This window comes from Macadamia integrifolia, unplaced genomic scaffold (genome assembly GCF_013358625.1).
Source record: "Macadamia integrifolia cultivar HAES 741 unplaced genomic scaffold, SCU_Mint_v3 scaffold1132, whole genome shotgun sequence".
Lineage (NCBI taxonomy): Eukaryota > Viridiplantae > Streptophyta > Magnoliopsida > Proteales > Proteaceae > Macadamia > Macadamia integrifolia.
Window position 1 is genome coordinate 178,573 of NW_024868097.1, and position 8,271 is coordinate 186,843.

Consider the following 8,271-nt stretch of genomic DNA (forward strand, 5'->3'; position numbering starts at 1 on the left):
GGAATCATGCAGCAGAGATGGATCAGTTTTCTTACACGGGTCAGACAGAATCAATGAGATGGACCAAATCATTGAGACTAACTCTATTCTAGAACGATGTGGTCTAGTTTCTCAAGGATGCGGAGCTAATCCAGATTTGGATGCTGGCCCTTGTCAGGTCTCTATCCACAGTGGCCATGTGATCAATACCATTACTTCTAGTGCTATAGATAATGGTCACCTCACCCTCCAGTACCTGGAAGTTGGCGCCATTGATGCTGCCCTCCAGAAGGAACAATGCCATGGCATGGAAACAGTTACAAGAAAAAAGGGGAAACAAGTGTTAAATACGGAGCATACTAGAAAGTCTGACCGTATTGCCTCTTCCAGATGTTTATGATTCGTGCCCTCTTCTGGAATATAAGAGGGATGAAGAAGGTTGCTGGTCATGCAACCCTCAGCAACATTCTTCTAGACAAGCACCCTGATGTGGTTTGTCTAGCAGAACCAATGGTGGAGGTAGCAACTTTCCCATCTCTCTTTTTTAATAAATTGGGATATGATGCATGCTTTATTCATAATGTTTGTCCTGATAAAAACCCAAACGTATGGGTCATTTGGAAGAGGTCTCTCACCAAACCAACTATTATTTCCATGTCTGACCAGTTCATTTCTCTGTGTATAAATTGAAGAAAAGAGAGCTATGGATGGCTCTTGCAGTGACTCCAGTTGGCTCCTCTCCTTGGCTAATGACAGGTGACTTCAATGCCTCCCTCTTTTCGCATGAAAAAAAGGGTCCTGGCGCCTTTAATCTTGGGTCTGCGTCTGAGTTCAATGCAGCTGTGGATGCTTGCAACCTGATATCACTTCCTTCTCACGGGCATAAGTTTACTTAAACGAACAACAGGAAGCGTGGGAATGTTTTGGCTGTTCAGGACAGGTCTCTCTGTAATGAAGAGTGGATAAACCTCTTTCATGACTATACCCAGGAGGTGAAGCAGCGCTTTTCTTCCGACCATTCCCCCTTGTGCATTACCTCGGATTCGATGTTGAAGCCTACAAATTGCCCCTTTCACATCCAATGATTTTGGATGGACCATGAGGAATTTATGGTTGTGTTAAATAAGTCCTGGAGCAAACCAGTGGATGGCTATCCTATTTTCTCCCTTGCTTTTAAGCTGAAACGCCTCAAGCCTATTCTCAGGAGCTGGGCAAGATCAGTGTTCCCAAACCTGGATGTAGAATTAAAAGCTATAAAGGACGACCTTCAGCAAATCCAATCTCAGATAGATGCCTCTGGTATTGATGACCAGCTTTTTAATTTGGAAGCCGATGCTAAATCCAGATACTTGAAAGCTCTTCTTGACCATGAAAAGCTATGGGCGGAAAAGGCAAGAAATAGATGGCTCTCTCAAGGTGACCGAAACTCTAGGTTCTTCCAGTTATCTACGAAGATCAGAAGGGTGAAGAACTAGATTCGCTCTCTTCAAAAGGCTGATGGTACAACTACATCAAATCTGGATGATTTGGCTATTCATGTTGTGGAGTACTATGAGGCTATCCATAAGACCAGCCCCACCCTTGAGCATGGAGAGCTCTTGGACTGCATTCCCCATATTCTTGAAGACCTTGACGTTAAAGGATTGGAAGCCATCCCAAATGATCAAGAAATCAAGCTTGCATTATGGGACCTGGACCCTGACAGTTCTCCAGGCCCTGACGGTTTCTCTGGTGCTTTCTTCAAGCATTGTTGGGAGCTGATTGGTTTTGATGGTTGCCATGCTGTGAAGAGCTTTTTCAGATCTAGAACCCTTCCTAAAGGAATCAATAATAGCTTCTTGGTCCTCATCCTGAAAATGGAAGGTGCAACCTCTCTGGACAAGTTTAGGCCGATTTGTATGCAAAATTTTTTCTGTAAAATCTTGTCCAAGGTTATGGCCATAAGGTTGTCTTTCTCCTCCCTAAGCTCATCTCGGAAGAGCAAGGCGCCTTTCAGAAGGGCAAGGTAATTCAGTCCAATATCAGCCTGGCTTCAGAGTTAGCTAACCTCATGTTTGACTGTACAAGAGTTGGGGGTATGGGGATAAAAATAGATATCCAGAAATCCTTTGACACTGTTTCTTGGAGCTTTCTTTTCCAAGTCCTGAAAAAGTTTGGTTTCCCTGATACCTGGATTGCTTGGTTGCATCAAATTCTTTGTTCATCCAGAATTTCAGTGTTACTACTTAACGGAGGTTCGGTTGGGTTCTTTGGTGTTGAGCGAGGGCTGCGTCAGGGTGATCCCATCTCCCCCCTTTTATTTATCCTTTCCGAGGAGGTCCTGTGTAGGGGAATCCACCTTATGCTTCAAGGTAAGAAACTGCAAGCCATCAAGGATCCTCGTGGTGTCCAAATGCCTGGTTTTCTTCTCTTTACAGATGATATTTTCTTCTTTTTAAATGGTTCCATCAGATACGTCAGACATTTCAATGACTTCCTTACAAAGTATCAGCAGTTTTCTGGTCAACAAATCAACCTCGACAAAAGTAAACTGGGAGTTCTCTAGATAGGAAGCAACTCATCCCTGATACCCTTGGAATCTCCATTTGCAAGTTCCCTACAAAATATCTGGGAGTGGAAATTTTCAAGGGTAGAGTCACTCGTGAACCTCTCCTCCCAGTGATGGATAAAATTAAAGGAAGGATGGCTGGTTGGAAAGGAAAGCTCCTATCCATAGCTGGTAGGGTGGAACTGGTTCGATTTGTTATATCTGTATGCCGTCCCACAACTTCTCTGTATATTGGTGGCCTAGCTCCTTACTGAACATCATGGAGAGATGGATGCGGAACTTCATTTGGAGTGGTGATCCTGAAACAACCAAAGGAGTAACAATCAATTGGGACTCAATCTGCAAGCCTAAATAGGAAGGAGGGCTTGGAATTAGGCATCTGAGGGATGCCAACAAAGCTCTTCTCTGTAAGCAACTATGGAATATAAAGCACTCAACTCAGCCCTAAGCAACATTATTAATGCTCACTTTCTGAGGAAAAATGGGGAACTTAACAAGGGGTATAAATCTTCCACGATTTGGCCAGGCCTTCGAAGAATGTGGTCTCTTGTCTCTCGCAAAGAGAGATGGGTGGTAGGTAATGGGGTAGCTATAAACTACTGGAAAGATAGATGGGTTGGCTCTGAATCTTTTCAAAAAATAGCGGGTTTGAGAGAAGAGTTGTTTGCATCTTCCTCCATGAAAGTTGCTGTCACACCCCATTCACACAGAACCAGACCAGTGATCGGGTTAACACCGGTTAACCCAAACCTACCAGGATCATCTGATACAGTATCCAACCACAGCATACACACAACTAAGAAAGGGTGCATCAGTTCGGCGGAAGGCTTAATTTACCTGTAAATATTCCCATTATACTTGATACCTAAATTGTAATATATAGTTAAGTACATGTGGGCCCGCAGGCATGATATTTACACAAAAGAATATAATTTACATACCAAATACACAAAAGGGATCATAAAAAACACAAAGGGTACAGATCATCTCAGTATCAAAAGTAGAGCTCAGCTCGGCATCAAAGGTAAAGCTCAGATCGGTATCAAAAGGTAGAGCTCAGCTTGGTATCAGAAGAAGAGCTCAGCTCGGTATCAAAGCTACAGTCCCGCAGTACAGCCCTCGCACGAGCAATTCATGCCATGCTCTAATTCCTCGGAGACCCACTAATCCTCTTCAGGAAATTCAACTGTGGGGCCCGACCCATGCTCTTCAGGTTGATGACCTGCAAAATCATCTAAAAGAGGTGCACACGTGGGATGAGCTCACTAGCTCAGTAAGTGAAAAGAAGGACCACACAGCAATCCACACAACAAATCACAACCATATGCACTATATGTTATGCAATTCATTTTTAATCACATCCACCTAAACAACATTACTAAGTCTTTGGTTTAGTGCTACTACAACCACAGTGCATGTATACTCCGAGTACAAGCCGCAAACTCCATCCCGTGATACACCCATAGGGCTGTCGGAGAAGGCCCACCGTGAGTACTCGAAAAATTAGAACATGCCGACCACCGGCTCTCAACATAAAGTAAATGACAGAAATAAAGGTGCTAACTCCAGCAATTTAAAAGCAGTACGATTGGCCCTCTTGAATATACCACCGGGGTTACCGACTGTCCTAATGACCAGTCGGGAGTATGTCTAACTGCCACAGTGACCCGACAACCGTGACCACTACTTCCCCCCAAATGGTAACCCAACACCTCAGCCCCTGTTGGGAAGGATCGTAGCACGGGAAGATGATAATCCTAAACCGCATGCTCCTATATGACATAGTATGATTATATAGTGCCATCGCGTCCCATTCCATGGGCCACCAATGCACTCGTTCCAAGCCGACTACGGTATCTAGTCTATTAATGTATCATGCACAATGATGTCAATATTCATCACATAAGCATATCATCATATGGCATTGAGAAAATAAACACAGCACACATGGCATAAAATATGAGGATGGCTAAGCTACATAGCATTTGCATGGTGACATGGCTAGTCTAGATACAATTAGATGAATTCCAAACAAGCTTTGAAATAAGGCCAAACGTCCTCTCCCCACTTACCTGTAGTGTATAAGGACTCACGCCTGGTACGGGTGAGATCCAGTGCGAGAAGCGTAAGATTTGGTGAACCTATTATGAGTGAGCGGGGTTAGCATTTCACCACTTTGGGGTGCAAACTAACAAGATTTGATGACAAAATCATATTTAGAATCCTAAAAGAAAGTCGCACATCCGTTTTGGGTCCATTCGGATGTAAAAATCACATTGGGAGCCTCTCGGGTGGGTCAGACAGCCTACCTGTCATGACCCACCAGTCAGACCCACCGGTCATGATCGGTGGGCAGGTCGGCCCGTCTGTTGGGCCCAAGGGTCCTACTAAGACTGGCGGACAGGTTGGCCCACCGGTCGGCCCACCGGTTGGGCCCGCCAATTGGCCCCGAGTGTCTGCCCTCTCAGGTGGGTGCCCTCAGGCGGGCCATTTGGCCCACCGGTCCTGGCCCACCGGTCTTGGCCCATCGGTCTTGGCAGAAAAATGACATTTTCGCCTAAAACCTTCCCCAACCTTTGGAGAATCAAATGGGGCTCTTCCCAACCCATTCTCTATACATTCAAGGTCTCATAAGATGGTTCTAACCTAGATCTAGGTTAGATTTAAGGAATGGAAAGCCATCTTACCTTCTATGCTCAAGAACTCCTTCAAAACCCCAAAATCACTTCAAATCACCAATGCTTTTGCCAACCTTGTAAACACTTCTTCAAATCCTTCAAAATCAACACATAGATCATCTATTACACCTTAGATTCATCATCTCAAGGGGGATTTACAAGACCTCAAGAAACTCTACCCAAATCAAGGGTTTTACTTGGGTATGGTGAAAGTTTAAGGAATCTAGCCTTTGCTCACCTCTAAACGTAGATCTCGTGTTGGAGATCACTCTTCTGGCGTCGGAATGGAAAGATCAACCCTTGGCGCCGTTGAAATCTCTCTCTTCTTCCTCTTTCTTCCCTTTTTCCTCTTCTTTCCCTTCTTTTCTCTCTCCTCTTTACTCTTCTCACAAAACGCTCGAGTGTCATAAATGAGAAAATGGAAAACTCATAAATGCTATTAATACTTTATAAAATAACTAAATAACCACATGGGTGGGTCACTCAGGTGGGCGGATGCACCCACCTATGACCGCCCACCTGAGGGTCAAAAATTGGCCAACAAGTGGGATTTTGATGGAATTCGACTCTCGGCACGAATCTCACTCTTAGAATAAGGTATATTATACATATGCGCTTTAAGATACGGCTACATACCTGATTTATCCGTACATGGCCTTATGATACGTGCATGTATACGGCTTGGGTACACCCGTCTCCTGTGGTACTAACTCGGACTTGTCTGGCCAATCGGTGTTCAAAGTCACCCTTGCCATCATGGTCCATAAGGAACCCGCCTTAACCCTCTCTGGTTTGGGTCCTGTATAGTTTAATTTGGTCAACCGTGTAATCAGACCGGGTTTAAGAAGTAGGGTATTACAGTTACGGACTTTATTGACAATAATGAATGGAACTTCCCACGGTTTCATCGTCTCTTCTTCATGATTTTTTTTAACTACTTCAACCATCAATATTCCAAGGGGTAACATAGAAGATAAATGTGTTTGGACCCTCTCCACCTCTGGTCAATTCAGTATCTTCTCCGCCTGGAATGATATACGCCGCCGAAATCCCAAGGTTCCTTGGCATGAGTTGGTCTGGATGAAAGGCCCTCTCTCCTCGACAGTCAACCTTTGGTTGGCGTCTGTGTCACAGGAAGCTTCCTATTGATGACATCATTAGGAAAAAAGGCATCTCTTTAGCCTCCAAATGTGTCATGTGTGGTATCCACTCTGAGACTCTGCCCCATCTCTTCTTAAATTGCAGTGTATCTCGGTATCTTTGGGAAAATTTCTTGAGCTGCTTTGGGTTGATTTGGAAGGATCAATCCTCCATTGCTGAATTGATCTCCTGGTGGAAAAGAAAGCGAAGAATTTTGTTAGTAAAGGACCCTTGGGCGGCTAGCTTGATTATAGTGACCGACACTATTTTGCAAGAAAGGAATCATCGATGGCATGGTGGTAAGAGTAGGGATGCCTCTCTGCGGTTTAAGAAAATCTTGAGGACACTTAAGGAGTCCAATCTCACCTTAAAAGGGGTCATTCAGTCTTCTGCTGATCTTCTTTAGTGCAAGAAGCTAGGGTTGCAGGCAGCTCCAGGCGACCCTCCCTGCATTCTTAAAGTCATTTGGTGCAAGCCTCCACTCGCCTGGTCAAAGCTAAACATCGATGGTAGCTCCATGGGGAACCCTGGTAGAGCAGGAGGTGGGGGCGTCATTCAAGACTCCTATGGGAAAGTTATATTCTCTTTCAAGCTCTTCCTTGGCATCAGTATGAACTACTATATAGAATTTATGAGTTTCCTTCATGGTATCCGCCATGCAATGGATCAAAGGATTACAAACTTGTGGATTAAAATTGACTCTGTGGCAGTAGTCACCGCTGTTCAAGGTAAGTCTCTTCCTTGGTTTGCCCTGTAAGAGTGGCTCTCTCTATAGCACTACCTCAGTTCTATCTCCTGGAAGATCACTCATTGCTTCAGGGAAACCAATCCCATTGCGGATTACCTTGCAAAATCAGCTGTTAAAACAGGAGTATCTGGAACTATGGAGGAATTTCCTAGTCATATTATTGAGGAGATTAGATGTGATTCTTTCTCCAAACCAAGATTTAGATTCTGCAGATAGCTTTGGAGGATCCTGCTAATGGCAATACCAAAGGTGGTGTCCTTTCTTTAGCTTCAGATTCTTTGATGTACCTTAAAATCTTTTTCTCTTCTACATTTTAATACAATTCTGATTTCTAGCAAAAAAAAAAAAAAAAAAAAAAAACAATGACTGCGTATGCAGGCAAATCCAAGTTGGTTGAAATATAAGAAGTATGGACTAAACAACTGGCCAGATTTGAGCATGATATATGGGGATGCCTATACTAGAGGAAACTCAGGGGTTGATAGTGCTTAAGATTTGGATCACTTCGAAGCTGATAATAGTGTTAATATTGAGCAAGTCTTTGAATCTCCTACTACCTCGGTGCATTTAGGCATGACTGACCCCTTCCATGAGGATACTCCTACTCTAACTCAGACCACCACAAAGTGAAGTCTTGATAGGACACCCACGGGACGAAGAAAAAAGAGTGCCAATAAAGAGATAGCCACGTGAAGGACTAGTATAGGAAGTATTTATCCATTAAAATTGAGAAAGCATCCAGTACTTCCGTTACATCTCCTGTTCGTGGTAGGGAAGGTGCATCTCGTCCTCGAGATTTCAGTGTGAGTGCATATGAGGCCATATTATCCTCCATACCAGATATGTCAAAGGAGATGTACTTGAATGCCACCAGTCGTATGCGTGCTGATCCTAGTTGGAGGGAGTTGTTTATCTGTGCAGAGCCTGTGAAGAGGACTTGGCTTTTAGATGCTTTGGAGTAGTTTGTCTAATTCTACTATTGGGATTAATTTTGATAGTTGTGTTTGAATACTACTTTTGATAATTTTGGATTCAGGACAATACTTTCGACGATGGCTACTTGTGTTTTATTTCTGAAGTTTTTTTTTTTTATTGATGTGTATAATGTTGAACATGTGTTTTAGGTATGCTAGCCAATATGTCAGATTGTTATGTTTTATAGTTTTTTTTTTTTTTTT